Source organism: Heterocephalus glaber, unplaced genomic scaffold (genome assembly GCF_053883595.1).
Source record: "Heterocephalus glaber isolate CG9 unplaced genomic scaffold, H.glaber_assembly_v1.0 deba00001743, whole genome shotgun sequence".
NCBI classification, from domain to species: domain Eukaryota; kingdom Metazoa; phylum Chordata; class Mammalia; order Rodentia; family Bathyergidae; genus Heterocephalus; species Heterocephalus glaber.
In genome coordinates this window covers 2152282-2170106 of record NW_028258449.1, presented here as the reverse complement: position 1 = coordinate 2170106, position 17825 = coordinate 2152282, and positions in this window count along the sequence as shown.

Genomic DNA, 17825 nt, shown 5'->3' with positions numbered 1-17825 from the left:
CCTAGGCCCACATTGTCAACCCACACTTCCTGTCCTGGTTTATGGACCAGTGCATTCCTGGTGCCCAGCAGATGTCGTGTGGCCAGCTGAGCCTCAGTAACATCTCCCAAGCAAACAAAATACACCAACTCTTTCAAGAGACCTTACCTCTTCTCATGAGTTCTCTTTCCTATCAGTCTCTACATTTTGAAAGGCAGCATGGTCAAATGCTCAGTCTGGTGTCACGAGGACCAAAACACTCAGCATATACAACTTAAAGGAGGATGCTTACATTTTGCTCACAGTTCTGGAGAATTTAGACCATGGTTGGCTGCTTGAAGGAGGAACATCATGGCAGAGAAAGCTGCTTAGTTCATGGTGGTGGGAAAGCAGAGCAAAACCAAACAGCGTCAGAGAGGAAGGGGTGAGGGACCAAAGACCCCAAGATGACACCTCCATGACCATGCAGACACACCCAGAAGTGCATCCCACCAGTCCTGGGTGGCTCCCGAGACAGTCAGAATGACAGTTACCCTTCACCACCACAGCATGTTAGTCTTAGAATTCTATCTTCATACAGTTGACACTTGCTATTATGTACTTGATTACTTTTCATTACTCAAGCATTTCTCCTTCTTTATTAGTCTCTTTGTGCTTTTCTTATGAATTGTGCATTGTTGTCGTTCATGTGCTTATTTTATCCCAGGAGGAATACGTCAGAACAATTCAGTGGAGTCGCTCATCTACTCCCTTCCTATGCTGTGATTTCCCTTAAACTGAGACCATGCACGATTCATCTTGGTTTCCTCGAGTGTAAGACTGACACACAATTACTTTTTAACATGCATTTTTGGATTTCAGACTAAGTCTGAGTAGGAATAGTGGCTTATTTTTTCTTTCTTTCTTTTATTTTAACCTCTCAAGAGTCTAGTAGTATAATGCCTTTTGTAAAGATACTCAATGTTTTTATTTTGATTCAATTTGAATTTGAATAAAATAGCCTGCTTGTCCCCTTGTTACTTCTGCTTAGCCACAACTTTTTTCCTGCAGTTTTAGTGGATGAATGTAACATATTCAGACCTTCTGCCATACATTTCAGGCCAATATGAGCCTGCCTAAATATATGAGTTGACTCAGCATGTCAACCTTGGTTCCATTGTCTAATCTGCTTTAGAGCATCTTCTATTCTCTTGTGACCTCAGGGACACATCATCAGGATTATTTCTACTTTTCTAACTAACCAAAATGCATAGTTATACTGCTTTTTAGCACAAGTAATAATGGCTGAATATTAGTGAAGATGGTAAGAAATGATGGAAATGTTGCTCCAGACAAATACAAAGAAAGGTGAGACGATATTAATATTTTCCATCACAGTATTTCTCTGAGTCTTTTTTTAACCATGCAAAATTATTCCAAACCTATCCTTGGAGGATGAGAACCTTCAGGGGCTGGTACATACTGTTGAGCTTGATTATGCATATAATAAGGTAAAATATGGAGGATTCAAAAATATAACAGGGAATAAAAACAGAAAACCTCCAATGATTTATTTTTGATGTTTTAAAATGAAAAGAGAAAATGGCGGCTAAATAAAAACTAAGTTTTTCATTTTATTGTAAGTATACAAACTAAAGAGCATGGGTAGATGCCGCATTTAGAAATTGTTTAGAAGTTGAATTCATTAAAATATTTTATAGTTCAGTTAGTGTTGTTTCAGAAGGGAGTTCCAAAGAAAATTCAAAGAAGAGACATGCCTAGGTGTTCAAGAAAATGTGGGACCAATTTTAAAATAACTTAGTTTACTAAAATGTAAAGTATAAATTCCCATTTGGAGTCAGTTTCCACCAGCTGTCTTGTAAGTATTTATGATTGCAGCATAAAGCAATCTAGAAATGGATAAAGGAGTGTGATTCACTTTCTGTGAGATAGCTCAAAGCTTGTAGATTTCCACTCGAGGTCTGTATTAGAGACACTTCCTTCTCACAGCTGTGCGGACTTAGAATTACAATGCTGAAAAAAAAGAAAGAAAGAAAGCAGGCAGGGATCGCACCAGGACGCCTCCTTCCTAGCCCTGGGAAGGTTCTTGCACTACAAGAACACTCACGCTCTCACCTGGCTCCCCGAGACCATCCATGCCCCCACAGTGACTATCAGCCTACAGTGAGGGCTCCTGTATTCTTGAGTCTAGCGAGGTGACCGCCAACCCCAAGCAGCAGGAGAAAACAGGATTCATAGGGTAGGAGAGTGATGCTAGATAAACTAATTGCTGATACCGAAAGTCACAGAAAGGTGGGGAGAAGCTGGCCAGTGGACACTGAGGTCTGGTAGGAGCAGGAGGCCGGGTTCTGCTGCACAGAAGGCTGACGCTAATAGCGAACTACGAGTTTTGAAGTCTAGAAGCAAGGATTGCGAATGTTTTCACCACAAAGAAATGATGTTTAAGAAGATAGACATGTTAACCTGAGTTAAACATTACACAGTGCACTGAAACATCACCTGGTACCCCATAAATACCTACAATTTTTATGTTTGTATGAATTAGTTAAATTAGGAGAAAAACAGTAAAACCTCAACAACAAAAAAACAGTGGTAAGAGAAAGAGAAAAATTGCAAGTGAAGATCCTACAGTTTGGTGGTAAGCTATAGTTTTAAATGAGGAGAATGTGCTTACTGTCTTTTAAAATGTGCTCCTAAAATCTGATGGGGCTCATTGTATGCCCCACCCTTCCCGTCATGCAAACCCTTGCTACACCGCAGCACTAAGTGAGAAGTTCCAGAAATGGATAGATTTATCCCGCGATGTTAGAGCCTTAGGAATAGACTGCAATACTTGTCTTCTAAAGGGAGGATTTGCCTGGGATCCCACCACTCTGGAGCCTGAGGCAGAAGGACCACAGGTCAAGCCCAGCCTGGGCAATTTAGTGAGACCCTGTTTCATAAAAAGGAGAGGCCTTTGGAATATAGCTTAGTGTGAAAGTCCTGGGTTCAGTCTCTAGTACCACAGAACATAAAAAAATAAAAATAAATAAATCAAAGGATGAAGTAGAATTGATCTTTTCTTGCTGGAAATTTCTAACCCCTTGACGGTCAGGATTGAGAGAGTCTTTCCCCATTTTCCTGGGCTCTGTCTTGGCCTGGTTGAGGGAGAAGGTCAGAAATGATAAAATCTTGAGTTTTGAAAAAATTCAATATTTTGCTATCTTAAAAGGGAATTTTTTTTTTTTTGGTACCAGGGATCGAACTCGGGTCCTTGTGTTTGCACAGCAGGCGACGAAAACACTGAGCTAAATCCCCGGCTCTTAAAAGGGAATTTTAAGGGCTTTTTGCTGTTCTTTCAGTAAGGTAGGATGTTGGTGAACACTGTTCCTTTTAATCAGTAGTTTTTGATTTTTATATAATTTAGCAGAAAGAATATTAGATAATCCAGCATTATTTATTGGACTGTTTTAGGTGGGATGATATATAAAATATAACCCAGATCATGCTTAAAATATGATAATATGTGGCTTTAACTTCTTGCTCTCTGCATTGTTTTTAGCTGGAATTTAATTTTTGGTATATGTGCTACTGAAGCAAGCATGTTGAATTATTTAAGTTTTGAGTGTAATACGATGTTTGGAATATATGAAGTGCTGGACAAACAGAAGGGATATTTTTAAAGAGAAAATCTTTTCATTCTAGTTACCAGGCCCATGCTAGAAATATTAAGAAACATAAAAAATATCATGATTTGCCAAAGGACAGTCTAAGTAACAGGTCTTTCCTGACAGCTATTACTCTAGGACTAGCAGTTTTCTTCTATTTGGCTTTTGGTTAAAAACTGGAACCAAGATGGGATAGAAACATTAGTTTCTTTTGCGACCTTGTTTCAGTTATTGCAGAAACGGCAGGTTTTCCTTTAGTGTTCACTTGGTTTATACATTTCATAAGTCAGATATTTTAAGGGTTAGAGCTGGGTAGAGGGTTTGAGGGGTGAGGCCTGGCCTGCCTGAGGATGCCCATCCAGGACCCCGGGGAGAGGGGCCCAGCACCCTGCCTGGGAGCTCACAGTTGCCCCTTTCTTCCCCATGGGCTGCCTGATGCCAGGACCAAAAGGACCCAGCCTCACTTCTGATTATATTTTGATCAGAATCTCGATTTGGCCCTCGAGATAAGAGCTCTTCCAAGGCCCCCATGGAATTGGGCTCCTGAGCTGCCCACCCTTCGTGGGGATGGGAATTTGACGCTCACAGCCTTACGCGGGGAGTGGGCTAGGTGATGGATGAGAGCTATCCAGCCAGGATTCAGCTCCTCATGGCAGACAAGCCTACTCCGGCTGTCTGTTGTCCCCGGCCTCCCCAGGAGTGTGAGCTCCCTGCCCTCCCCAGCCTTCCTGGCCCTTTCCACAGACAGCAACACGGACAGCAGTGAGACAAGCACTGCATTGGGACAAGCGGGCTCTTTAGAAGATATAACCGTTTTTCCCTTGATTTTAAAAATGTCTTAGCTTTTAATATAAATATCTAAAAAATTCAAAAATGATAAAAACTGAAATAAAAAGTGCTCATAATTTCTCTACTTGAATATAATGCTCAATAACACTTTGGTATTAACATTTTGGTAGATAACAGTTTGGTAGTTTTTCCTTCAAATCTAATTTTTTGTGCCTGTGTGTGTGTGACTAAATCTCTCTCTGTAAGAGGCTCCATGTATAGGTATGTACTCATAAGTGTGTACGCACATAAGTATGTATTTACATAGACAAGACAAGGATTGATTATATATTGCTCTTTCACTTAATACTTGGTTGTGACCATTTCCCTGTGTCACTGAGCATTCACTGGCCACACTGAGTCTGTGACAGCCAGCCCGCTGTTGCTCAGCCTCTGCCCTACGGAAGACCTCAGGCCGACTCTCAGCTCTGTCACTGCTGCTAGCACCAGGGTGAGCATCACCCATGCCACCTCACACAGTGCTCTGACATTTCCTTAAAGGAAACCCTAAAAGTAGAATTGTTGGGTCAGAAGAAGTGAATGATTCAAGGCCGTAAAACACACTGAAAATTTGTTTTCAACAGGCAAAGGCTGAATTGGCTTATATCATCATTAGCCTACTTTCCCCAAAAGTCCAGACATATGGTATTTCAAATAAATTTAAAAATCTGATGGTGACAGTGGGGGGAGGTATAATTTTTTAGGTGAAGAAAATAGTTTCTTTTTTGTGAATTCACTGTTAGTTTGGAAAAGATATTTAATTTGTTTATAATTTGATTCTTTTTATTAAATTATTTCCTTAGATTGCTAGAGGGAATAGATGTTGAGTTTTACCAAATACTTGTTTGTCCTTCAGTATTTTCTCTTCTTTTACTTTTAAAAAAATGTTAATATGTTCTTGCAGCTAGTTCATATCTAATTAAACTGCAGGGCGGTAGCCATAATCTGGTTCCTTAGGGTCCTGAACAGTTGGGTTCTTATGAAACAGAGTTTTTACTCATCAAATTTCAGCTTTATTCTCTGAATATTCAAATACATTTGTTAACTTCTTTCAGAGGAGAAACTGAGACTGTGGAAGGATGATGATAAATCTGGATATATAATTCTAATCTTTTGAAATGTAAAATGGCTACAAAGAGCAAGGGCCTGGAGCTTCTCAGTTAGAGCCTGGAGAACTGGGAAGGGCACCTGGGAAGAGTGGATGGCTGAGCGCCAGGTTTCTCCTCCAGGCTTCCGGGGGATGCCAGCGGACAGCTAGGGCTGAGAAGTGTCAAGGAAATGGGATTCAGGTTCCAGTGCACGATCTGGCCTTCTCCACTGCAGCCTCTCAGATGAGGCACAGCAGGCCGGTCCTGGGCCTGCAGGGCGGCCCGGAAGGGGCAGCCCGCGCTCCCCTGCCCTGCCGCCAGCGGGGCTTCTGCGCGCCTGGCGTCCCAGGTACACGGCCTTGGGTTTGGTAGAGCAGAGATGTGTGGCTTATATACAGAATATATCATTTGAAATTAAAATAGAGGAAGTTTTAAGTGATTTCACTTCAGGGTCCTTGCTAAAGGCCGGGTAACGCTGCCAGTTCTTCTGTGAGAATTACAGATTAGCAAAGTGAGAATTGTAGCAGTTTGGCTGTAAAGATATTAAAAAGTCTAGTAAGTTTAAGTTATTTTCACTCCAGGAAAACTATAATCATTTGAAAGATCAAAGAACAAGAGTGAAATTTAAAATAAAATTCCATATTCACGAAGCACCATATTGCTGGTAAGAGACAGCGAATTTACCTGCACGGCATTGTACTAACTGGAGAATTCTCCTATGGAAAACAACTTGAGTAGCTACTGTGAGCGCTTTCAACCTAAAAGATTGAAAAAAATCTGCTTGGCACGTATTTTTGCTGTTGTTGTTGTTGTCGTCATAAGGAAATCATCTCATTTCATACCAAGAATAACTTTTCCTTTATTGAAATGTTGATGTGCTGCTGGAAGTCAATATTACAATGCCACTGACCCTCTTTGCTGTGAAGCTGTCAGGCTCTGGGCAAATACTATTATTGCTTCCTGGATCCATTTGCACAGGAAAGCTAGAATTAAGAGTTTGCTGACCAAACAACTCCAAAGAAAATGTTTTAACACAGCCTTTCCAAGTGGAGCCTTAAAAAAGGCTGGCTGTTAAGAAGTGTCTGTATGTCTGAGTTTGTAAGTGTCGATGTGAATCAATGTGAATCCCATGGCCTTGTTATTTAATCTTGGTAGATGTGCACTGCTGTTAACTTTTTATGCAACAACTATTCCTGTGTTGAGTGCAACAGTGGGGGAAGTGCGGACCGCGGATGTGGCCCCGCAGATTTCCCAGTTCAGCTCCTCCGGGGTTGCTGGTGGACAAGGAAGCATGGAAGATGGAAGAACCCAGCTTTCTCATGAAATTTAAATTGTCTAAATTCATAAGCTACGATTATTGCTTTTAGCTCCCCTGTTTTACCAGTATATTTTTCTAAACTAGGGCAAGTAAACTAAAATCCATAATTTATAAACAATCTGTGGAAAAATTAGTGAATTATTTACAACACTTTTGAAAAATGTGTTTGTATCTCATACAAAAAAAATTAGTTACTCTGTTAATCACAGTGGTGCCACAAATATGCTGGAAATTAGGACTTGCAAAATGAGTTTGGAAAAAAATAGTCCTGTAACTCAATCTGCGATTGGAAAAATCAAACCCATCCTGAATGGTCTATTTAAACAAGTGCCAATTATTGAATAATTCTCTGACCTAAACAGAAAGTTATTGTATATGGAAAGATTTTTTTCCTGTAGAGTGCTTTATTCCAGATGCCCTTTCAAATTGTTTTTAATTCTCTATGGGCAGTAGATAACCAAACCTACAGAACTAGGAATGGCAGGGAGGAAGCAATCACACTGGTCCCTTCTCGGCCAGAGCGGTGGGAAGGCGTCTGCTCTATATGAACCACAGACTACAAGGGCTTGACAGTCCATGCACCAGACCTAATTTATTAAACTGAGTTTCTAATATAAACAGTAATTTGTTTCTGGCCCTGACACTGCAGGTCTGGATTATGTGAGCCAAGTAGAAAGAACTGTATTTCCTTCTTGCAAAGAGTGTGCCTTTGGAACATGGGAAGAAAATAATCTAATATGTCACCAGAGTAAACATGATGAACTGGGCTGCATTCCTGAGTGGGCGCTGATTCACACTCTCTGCTTTCTGAATTTTCCAGAAGTTATTTTAAAGGACCAAAGCACGGTTTGCAAGCTTCAGTGCACACCTGTGCTTAGTATTTCAAAGGGTGGGAAAAGGGAGAGACAACTGGGAAAAGGTCAGCCTTCCATGCACTGAGATGGTTTAAGATGTCAGTGAGGACACCCTCACTCTGAAGTCAGGTGCTTGATTATGAAAATATGATCACCCCTTACCCTGTTGGGCTATTTTTCAATGTTTAGTGGAACAGGGATCCACATATTTACATATTAAAGTAGCCTTGGCCCTTATAAAAGACTTTATTAAATACAGCTCTATTTCAGGACTTGAGGAGGTGTGTGTCAATCAGGCTGAATAACACGTGGCTAGATTTTTAAGTGACTGTATACTCGGTCGTCTGTGAAAGTGTTAAAATGGATACTCACATACCCCCAGCACCCAATATTAAATTATTTATGTTCTGTGATTTCTAAGTTAGATAAGAAAAAAATGTACAAATGTGTGTTGAGGTCAGGGTGAGTCTAAAGGGCAGCATATTGGCTTGAATGGCTTTGTCTACGCTGGGCTGTTTCAGTCCTCTTCTCCTGCATGGCTGGATATCAAACTCATCTTAAACTGTGGCTAAACTACAAAGGGCGTTTTTACCTTGCATAATAAGAAGTGCGGCAGGCAGCAGGCACTTCCACGGCTGGTTGATTCGACAGTTAGGTGACTAAGTTGGTGGCTTCCTCCTGCATCCTCATTCAACATTGCCCAAAGTTTAGACCGGGAGCAGTCCTGAGAAGTGTGGCTCTCTACCAGGAAGACACTTCCTGACTTCCTGAATATATATCAACAGCCCCTTAGACTTGCTGGCCAGCAACTGGGTATTGGAGCTGTGTCTGTGTTGACCCTGCAGGAGGGAGTCACCCTTGTGGGCTCACTGTCCGCGTGTCACCTCCACTCAGCAGCACAGCTTCAGACCCCTGAGCCAGACCAGGGTGCATGTGGCCAGGAAGAAGGGGAACTGGCATTAAGTAGGCAACCAGGAGTGCCTGCCACAAGATAGCAGAGGGATAGGGACAGCCTTGTTAGTGAGGCTGAACAATAGGTGTTAGGCATCCAAGGAAAGCCTGCACAGTATTATCACACACATGCAGCTGGTAAGAACAGTTTTAGTATTTTTCCCTGGTGCACTTTATATAACATGAATAAAATATGTGTGGCATGGTAGTGGAGGCAGTGCCGTATAAGTAGACTGGGGCGTGTAGATCACTCTGGTGGAACTGACTATGCTAGCTAGCCACAGATACGGTTTGTCGTTTATGTAAACCCGAGTTGACAAGTTATGGACCAAATACAGCTAGCTCATAGGTAGCTTCCATGTTTCAGAGACACAACCTGACCTTCACTCCGGTCCAAGCGCTGACTCGTCAGAGGTAATGTCACCGGGTTGTGGGGTAGTGATGGGAGAGGGAGCGGAGGAGACAGAGGAAACCAGGCCATCACTTAGGGCTCCTTTCATTTACTATATTGAGGGATAGATGTTTCCATTTTTGCTTATAGCATAACTTATTTAAATAATTTTTTAGTGAGACCTTTATTACTTGAACTCAGTATTATATGAAACACAGCCATAAAGTGTATCATCTCCCTGGTGTGAAGGTCCACTCATTGACAGTGACCGGATCTACTTGAAGGGATCTCTTAGGGTCTTAAGATAATAGCTTTAAAAACCAGTTTCTTCAGCCAACAACTGCTTATGTCCTCCTCGAATGACAAAGAGCAACACTGATCCTACGTATTACTGTCTATAGCACAGGATTCCATACTCCTAATCTCTAAACATAATAGAGATTCAGAAGTAAAAAAAGAGAAAACTGTTCTGAACACACTAACTCCCAGTGTGTCTTTAAATGGAAAGATGATATCACGCAGAAGAACTGAGCTGTTTTCCCCAACTATCCCCGAAGTGGCACAAAGTCCTGTTGTTTGGTGTGGAAGGGCAGCATCCTGGCCACTGGTTTGAGCCTGCCTGTGAATGGGCTGTGTCCATGAAGATGAGATTGGAAACATGGAAATGGAAAACCTGCAGACAACAGTGCAAGCAAACCCAGCCTTACACATAGCTGCACAGGCCTCAGGGCTCGGGGGTGCATGTTTATACATGCCGTTAATCGGGGAATAGGTAGTTGCCGGACCCAGGCTCGTAGCTCTTGAGACTGAGTTGCTCAGCGGGGTTCATTAGTGCCTTTCTGCTTCTAATAACTTTTTTCTTTCAAATATCACTTTGCTATTATTGTCTTTGCACTGAAAAACTTTGGCTTAATAGTATGAAAAGACAGGAAGGTTAGTCTGGGATCTGAATCTGTCAGGAGCTCAGCTTAAAATGAGTTCATGGAAAAAGCCAATTTGTCCAGTTGCCTCTCTGTTGTCCTTCTCCTCAAAATTGAAGAAAAAATTATTTGGCAAATGGCATTTCCTTGGAGTGGGGACACTGCTTGCTCTGCCACTCCCTCCCCATGCTTCCCGTGTCCCCCTTCCCGTGTAGTTGGGTTGATATAATCCAAGTGTTTTGGACTCATGCTGGCTGATCACCATTTTGGACAAGATGGTGTGCTTTGCCAAAACCACATGGTTCTTAGAAGCTTAGATTCTTGTGTATAGACCGGTGACCTCTGTTCTGCACAGTGGCACAAAATCACTTGGGAGAATTTTCAAAGGAAAGATTTCCATTATGGGTTCATTCTGGTAGCTAAATAGGTACATGGCCACTCAGCCCATGGACTGAGAACACTAGTCCAGAATGGAGGTTGTTAATAGAAGAATGGCTTATTTGAAACAAAGATTTTCTGAAACCCAGAAATTGCAGATGTAGAATCACACCTGCAAGATTTTGTTTTTTAATTTGAAAATCTTCTGTGCATGTGTTTAGCAGTGAATTTGGTTAAAAATAAAGTAACTTCTATAAATTCACTATGGTTTTCTTAGATTAGAATGCTTTTATTTGAGTCTCTCTTTGCTTTAGTGTTATTTCTGGTTTCAGTGTAAAAGTTCCAAAGGAATTTTAAAAGTTTGGTGTTTGCATTACTTGCTTCCTTTGAGAATGGCAAAAGCAAAAAGTGCTGATTTTTTTAGGATTATAAAAAAATCAGTTCTTTCCAAGTTAAGTAATCCTTTAACATGTATAAGCTTTTGAAAAGTATTCACTTGGTATTTAAAAGAATTTCCATCTATTAATTTTCAGACACTATTTTAAAATGAAATAATAAATATTAGATATAAGATAGAGCTGGGTGCATGTCTATAATTCCAGCGCTCAGGAGGCTGAGGCAGGAGGATCATCAAGAGTTTGAGGACCGCTTGGAGTACATAGTGAGTTCAAGGCCAGCTACACTATAAAGCAAGATCCTGTCTCAAAAAAAGAGATATAAGATATCTAATAAATATTAGATGTAAGTAGCCTGTATGATTCCCCCCCACTATTTTTCACTAAAATGAGAAATTTTCATTAGTTGTTGCTTGAACATGGAATCCAATCAAAAACAATTTTTAATCTGTGATTTTGTTCAACCAAGGTGGGATCTTATTGGATATTAATTTTAATTTTGATTATTAACTTTTCGATAGGCCATAGGAAACAGACATAGTAATAACAAAGCAAGGTATTATTTTATTTTATTTATTTATTTTTAATTTAATTTTTTAGTAGATTTTTGTAGTACATCAGGTGCATCAAAGAAGAAATTCTACTCACACATACTAAACTAGAGCAGAGGGCTCTTTGTGTAGCACGAGAAGATTAAGTCTGATGGGTTAAATTTCTTAAATACATTTCCAGATGTTGTCTTCAGTAAAATGCTATTTTCCCTGATCTTTGCTTCTCTGGTTGGGATAATCTGCTTAATTTTCAAAATAAACTGTACTTTTCTATAAATCCATTGTCCTTATTTAAAAATTGCTTTATTAGCTACATTTTTCTTACCATTGGCTATAGCTTATCAATTACAAAAGTATCTAAATATCAATGTGCTAAATTTGCTGTGACATCCTCAGGGTAGCATAATCGCCATCCAGCAAGTTGTCGGTCACACCGGTATCCAGGGAACAGGGGGCTGCTATGAGCTCACCACTGGGGTTTAGCTGTCGACCCTGAAGAATGTCAGGCATAGGTGTGGGTTTCAGCCCCTCCATCTGCCTCCACCTCACATGGTCTTTGGACTGACGGCTAATAGTTTCTTTGGAAACCCCATGGCAGGACTTGGTAAAAGCAGGCCTTCTTTTGCTTTATGAATTTCTCCACCATTACTCTACCTGTGTTTGGCCATCCTGTCCAGTTGGAACACCGAGGGAAGGATTTCTGACACATTCACGCTGAGTCACTCCTCGCCCAAGGGTTGTGCCTCCTGAACATGGGGACTGCTCCCTCAGAGAACACTCTGGGCAGACTGTGGTTACAGAGCTAAGAGCTGGGTATCGAGCTGTGAGATTTATTTCTTTTGCATAAAATCAGGACTAGGAAGTGAATTGTATTTCTGATTTTAATGCTAATTAAAGAGACCAAACTAGGACAAATAAAGAAAATGGTAAGCTATTTTGACTCTAATTCTTATATTTTGAAAATGGTTTCTTTGAAATCTTTGAGAGCAATCTAGGTAGAAGTTTTTTTCTGAAAAGGAGAGCAAGAAAGGAATATGACTTTGAAAAAGCAATGACCATTGCAGAATTCTTCCCTGCCTGGCACAAGGGATAGCCTGCCAGATGCCTACTAGGATGACCAAAGCATAGAAAGTCTTAATCAGTGCCACTCTGTCAAACATAGGGGACAGGACGGCTGGGGAGTCATGGGCTGTGATACTAATGGGTCTCAACCTCTGCTCTTGGCCCTGTGCCTGCCACACTGCCAACCCCGTGTCAGTGGCAGAGACCTCTACATATTCAGATCCCAGATACTCTACCCTGATGCTGCCAGCATTCACACATCGAGGGCACCTAAAGTTTGGTGTTGGCAAATTCAGATATCTCCAAGGGTCCAAGCAGTTCACCAGAGTCAAGTGTCTTGGGTACAAACTGGCTACCTGGGGAACCCCAGGCCCTCCTCAATCCAACCACATATTCCCCATTGTCAAGAGAAACCAAAACTTTTTAAACCTAAAAGCTAAATTGAATTTAAAAAAGAAAAAAAAAGAACCCACCTATGGTACAGACTGGGCGATGGGTTTGCTGTCTTACAGGCATGGTCTGGCTACTGGTCATAGTAACCAGTCATCCTTCTATCGAGCCATTTGTGCCCTGCTGGAGGGGGAAGTACAGAGAGATGCATCCAGAAAAGCAACCTGTGTACCTGGAAACACTCCTGTGTTTGTATCTTGTCTATAAAAGGAGACAATTGGACCCAATCTTTTCAGATGTTTGAACACCCAGAATTAGCAATACTATGTATTTTTTGTATTCTGGTATATATATTTATAGTCATTTGAAAATATCAGTATTTTTGTTAGCCTAACACCATTATTTTATTATTAGAACTCTGAAACTTTAATCATTAACCTTTTAAGGCATACTTAAAATGTTGGAATCAAAGCTTAGAAAGTATTTTTGTACTTCAGTAGGCTTCAGAAGGTGGAATAAATATGACAATAAAATTATCTTTTGCAACAAAAATTTATATAGTTGTACTCCAAAGACTTTCTATACAAATGAAATCTGTGACCACATTATAATTATACAAATAAAACTGCATCCCAATCTCTGAAAGATGTTAAAGCCAATGATTACAATATTAGACTGGAAACTCTTTCCCTTGGGGCTAAATGATATTTTGCTATAATAACATTTCTGCAGCAGCAGTACAGGTATTTTATTTTATTTTTTGGTACCGGGGATCGAACTCAGGACCTTGAGCTTGTGAGGCAGGCGGCAGAACCACTGAGCTAAATTCCCGGCCCAGTACAGGTATTTTAGTATTTAATAAATCCACAGTGCCCTGGTGCATCATTTTCCTCTGTGCTGCAGCCACTGTAGGGCCTGGGCATGGCTGGAGAGCTTGGTGTACAGATACGAACTGAACAAGTCAGATTTAATAGCATGCACTGACGGTGTGACACTTCTCCTTATTTATCTTTTTCTTCTTCTAGTGATCTTTTGTATACTTGTATTATCCACTTCTTAAATAAGCTCACATACTTCACTGAAGTAACTTATTCAAGATCATTTAAGATCAACACTCTAATTAGCTTTCTTACACCGCACACTGCATTTCACAGATTGTATTTTCCTAGGTCCTTTACCATCATCTGGCACCGAATCATTGAAACTCGACTAAAGTGGATTTTGTAAGGATGTGCTTTAAATCTCCACCAGTCCATTCCCTTTTTGTAAGTCACACAAAATTGTCATTTTCCCCCCAAAACTATTAGTAGCTATTTCAAGTAGGAGATCAAGAGATGATACCAAACAGTGTTAATTTGCTTTGGGAAAAAGAAAAAAAATACAATGGAGGATGCTACTAAAAGATCATATTCACCGGGAGAGAATGCAGGTCCACTCGTTGGGGACCAGACAGGTTCCAGCCTTTCCGGCTGCCACAGGGTGCCACCTTTCTCTCTGAACTAGAGTCGCATCCAGCAGCTCTTGCTCAATGCCGGGCTCCAGGAAGTGTGAGAGCAGCATTTGCTGGAAGGGAAAGGAGTGTCTGATATTTCTGAATGAATGCACTTGGTTGTGCACGGTCCCTTCTGCTTTTATAGAGGCTATTCGATTTTGTCATCTACTTTATGTACCTGCGATATGTCATTTTGCTTAAAAAAAATAGCATTGTTTACAGCTGAAGTAGAAAACCGAGGTAAAAATAAACAGCTCTTGGTAAATAGAATATATACAACTACTACTGTGATCGTTTTTCAAACCTGAAAAACTCAAAGGGCTGCTGCTAGCTTTTCAGAGCAAAAAGTGATACTGAATGAGAACTAGGAAAGTGCAAGAAATATAACTTAACAGTGCATTTGGTACCTGTACATGGCATATCTTAAATCTTTTTACTTCCTGCTCTCAGTTTCCTGTACCACTTCCTATTTTCTTGTTTCTTTCTGTTTATCCTTTATTTTGCTCATCTGTACTTTGATTTACTCAAATGAGAGCTACTATGTGGTATATCTGATTTAGTTTACTTAAAATTATATTTTTGATGTTCATCCATTTATACCTTTTTCTTCTCCCACTAATCCTCCAATGTGTGTGGACACTTTAAGGCTATAGCTAACATTCTGTTGTGCCAAGACCCCCTGTTTTTTGAAGAAATATTCAGCTAATGTGGCAGCTTGGCAGAAACCTTGTCTTACTTTAGGGTTTCAAAGAGAAACTTGTCCTACCTCTTGGATAAAACTTTATTTTCCCAGGAAGTTTTCCCTGAACATTGAGCTAGGTTAGCTCCTCCCCTGTGTGGCCACAAAGATACTATGGCAGACCAGGGGGTGTCTTCATTCACCATGGCATGTCGATGCTCATCTTCACACTTTCCTAGTGCTTGGAAAGGATGTTAAATCTTAGAGGTAACCTGATTGAGATGCTGGGTAGAACTACTGATTAGCATTGAATATATTTGCAAATAAAACACAGCTGAAACCAGTTTGACTTCAATATTGCTCATAGGGAAACAGTCAATGGATCTAGTTATTTAAAATTCATAGTAATTTGTAGGAGTAGTTTTCACGATCTCACTCTTACGGACAATCTGAAAATGTCTAACTGACGAGCAGAGAACAGAATGGTGGATTCCAGGTGGAAATCAGGCTCGAGCTCTTAGCTATGTAGGATGAGTTCGTTTAGAAATCTAGTGGAGTACGAGCGGTTGCTCTGACCTGAGCTCTTCAGTGATGCTGAAGTTGTTATTGTCGGACAGCAACAGGAGACTGCGGACAGTGCGCAGGGAGTAAACGCACTTCCGCTTTGACCAACTCGAAGGCCGAGTCTGCAGAAGGGCCACACCATGACTGCGGAGGATGGCAGTGTTCTCAGGGGAGAGCTGGTGGTGTCTTCTATGACTGAGATGGACAGTGGCTACTTTTACAAATAAATACAAAGATCTTTCTATTCTCTCAAATAAAGGTAAAATGAAAATAGCCGCTTTATGAATACAAGAATTACTAGATGTGTGCGTCCAACCTTTTGAGCTGGGAAAGGGGGAAAGATTAGGTCTGGGGATTTGGAGTAAAAAATGTTCCTTCTGGATCTGCTAACACTGATCTCAGAGAAGATGGAAGGCACAGAGGTTGAGGCAGAAAGACCCACACAGCTCTGAGACCCACATGGTGTCTCCCAATCCATCTCGACAGGTATGGACATCGAGGCCTCCAGGGAACATCAAGCCCTTCGCTTCCCTACTTGGACTGAAGGCTTCTGCTGTATTTCACCCTCCACACAAAGCTCGGGAACTTGTTTTGCCAGCCTTGGTAAGAGCCTGAACTTGTAAATACCCGAGTGCCTTTCAGTTCCAAGCTGTGATGACCTTCTTCTCCATTAGAATAGGTGCAGTTATTTTTTTTGGTCCCTCTGCTTCCAGGAGCAAAGGCCAAACACCAGCAGGAGGGTCCCCTCCTGGACCTCTCTGGGGCAGCCACTGGCTTCTCAGCTGTGCTGTTCTTCGGACTTGACCCACCTTCATTCTCTGCCTGCAGAATGTGCTCATCTCACATGCCCCTGGATGCAGGAAAACACCTGCTCCCCGGACATTTCAAGCATTAACTGGGGAAGCATTTAATCTCAAGTGTATCTGTCTACATGGAGCGACTTTTAGAGCAAGATTAAAATGTATAAATGTATAAATTACAAATAGAGTATGATACTTTTTATTGTGAAGGGATAAATGACTATATGGTAAGCTGACAGCAGGGAGTTTTAAATATCATGCATGCTTTTCCAGTGAGCTGGGATTTTGCAAGAGTCTTTGGAGAAGTTGAGAAGGGTGTATGTTCCTTTTTATTGACAAATATAACCTTTAAAATATTTTAAGTGAAAAATAGGTCTAGAATTTAAGAAGACATGTTTAACCGAAAATTAGAAACAACGCTGACAAACTTTTCTCCGAAAACATCTGACATTCGTCTGTTCCATGGGAAACAATGAGCAGAGAACCAAGCTGGGCCTCCTGAGGTGCGAGAGGACAGCCAAGGGAAGGCGGCCTGGCCACAGGGCTTCTCGGAGAGTGAGGGCTGCTCTTTCTCTTCCTTTATGCTTCACCCAGCAGACAGATTTTAGTGGGCAATTTAGAGGTGCAAGTTAGATACAAGATACAGTCTTAGGACTGACTTAAAAACAAGCAATGTTTGGCCAGCTAGAAGGTATTGTGTATTTGAGAGATAAGCAAGTAGGCATACAGGAAATAATGGCTATTTTCTTTTAGACACCTGGCCAGTAGAAAGTACAATATGCTTCGATCATTGATGGCAGTGTCTCAGCGGCCAGCTGGGTTCCTCCTCCTGCCTGCTGGCATCCATGTCCTTGTGCACCTCAGTGGGGGTGGCAGGGAGAGACCCGGGTGGCTCATGCGCTGGGTGCTGGGGTTGCAAAGCTGGGCTTGGACTCCTCTTCCCTTTATTTACCTTTGGATCTTAATGCCTCCAAACTTTGGTTTATTTTATAAAAATGCGACAGTTAATCTGTACTTTGCCTATGCTCCAGAATTGCCATCAGGTTAAAATAGGTACTGTATTGACACTTCTCTGCAAACTTGTAAAATACTACATAGAGACAAAGGTTATAATTAAGAAATGATAAATTTGCATCAATTTCTCCATGCATTTTGAATCTGCTTTTAGACAAATAAATTCATATGTTGAAAAGACATTGCCGTTCAGAATAGCAAACCAACATATGCATTTTTCACCTGATAATCTAGGAGTTCTAGTTGTGTTCTGCTGTTTTTAGCATGGCTTGGGGTTGGCTAACCTCAGCCTCCAAGTGGTTGGACCAGGGGTATGGCCCGAGGGAGCTCCAGTACACAGAAAGGGTTGAGTCCATCTCTTCTGTCCTTAGGGGGATGGAGGGAGAGAGAAGGAAAGGTGGGTGGGAGCAGGAAATCCTAGGGGGAAATCCTTGCCCCTCTGTCTGGAGGCCTAGCTTTGGGTCCAGGCAGAGAGCTATAGGATAATTTAGATATCCTTGCTCCTTAGCCTTTTTCTTTCTTCC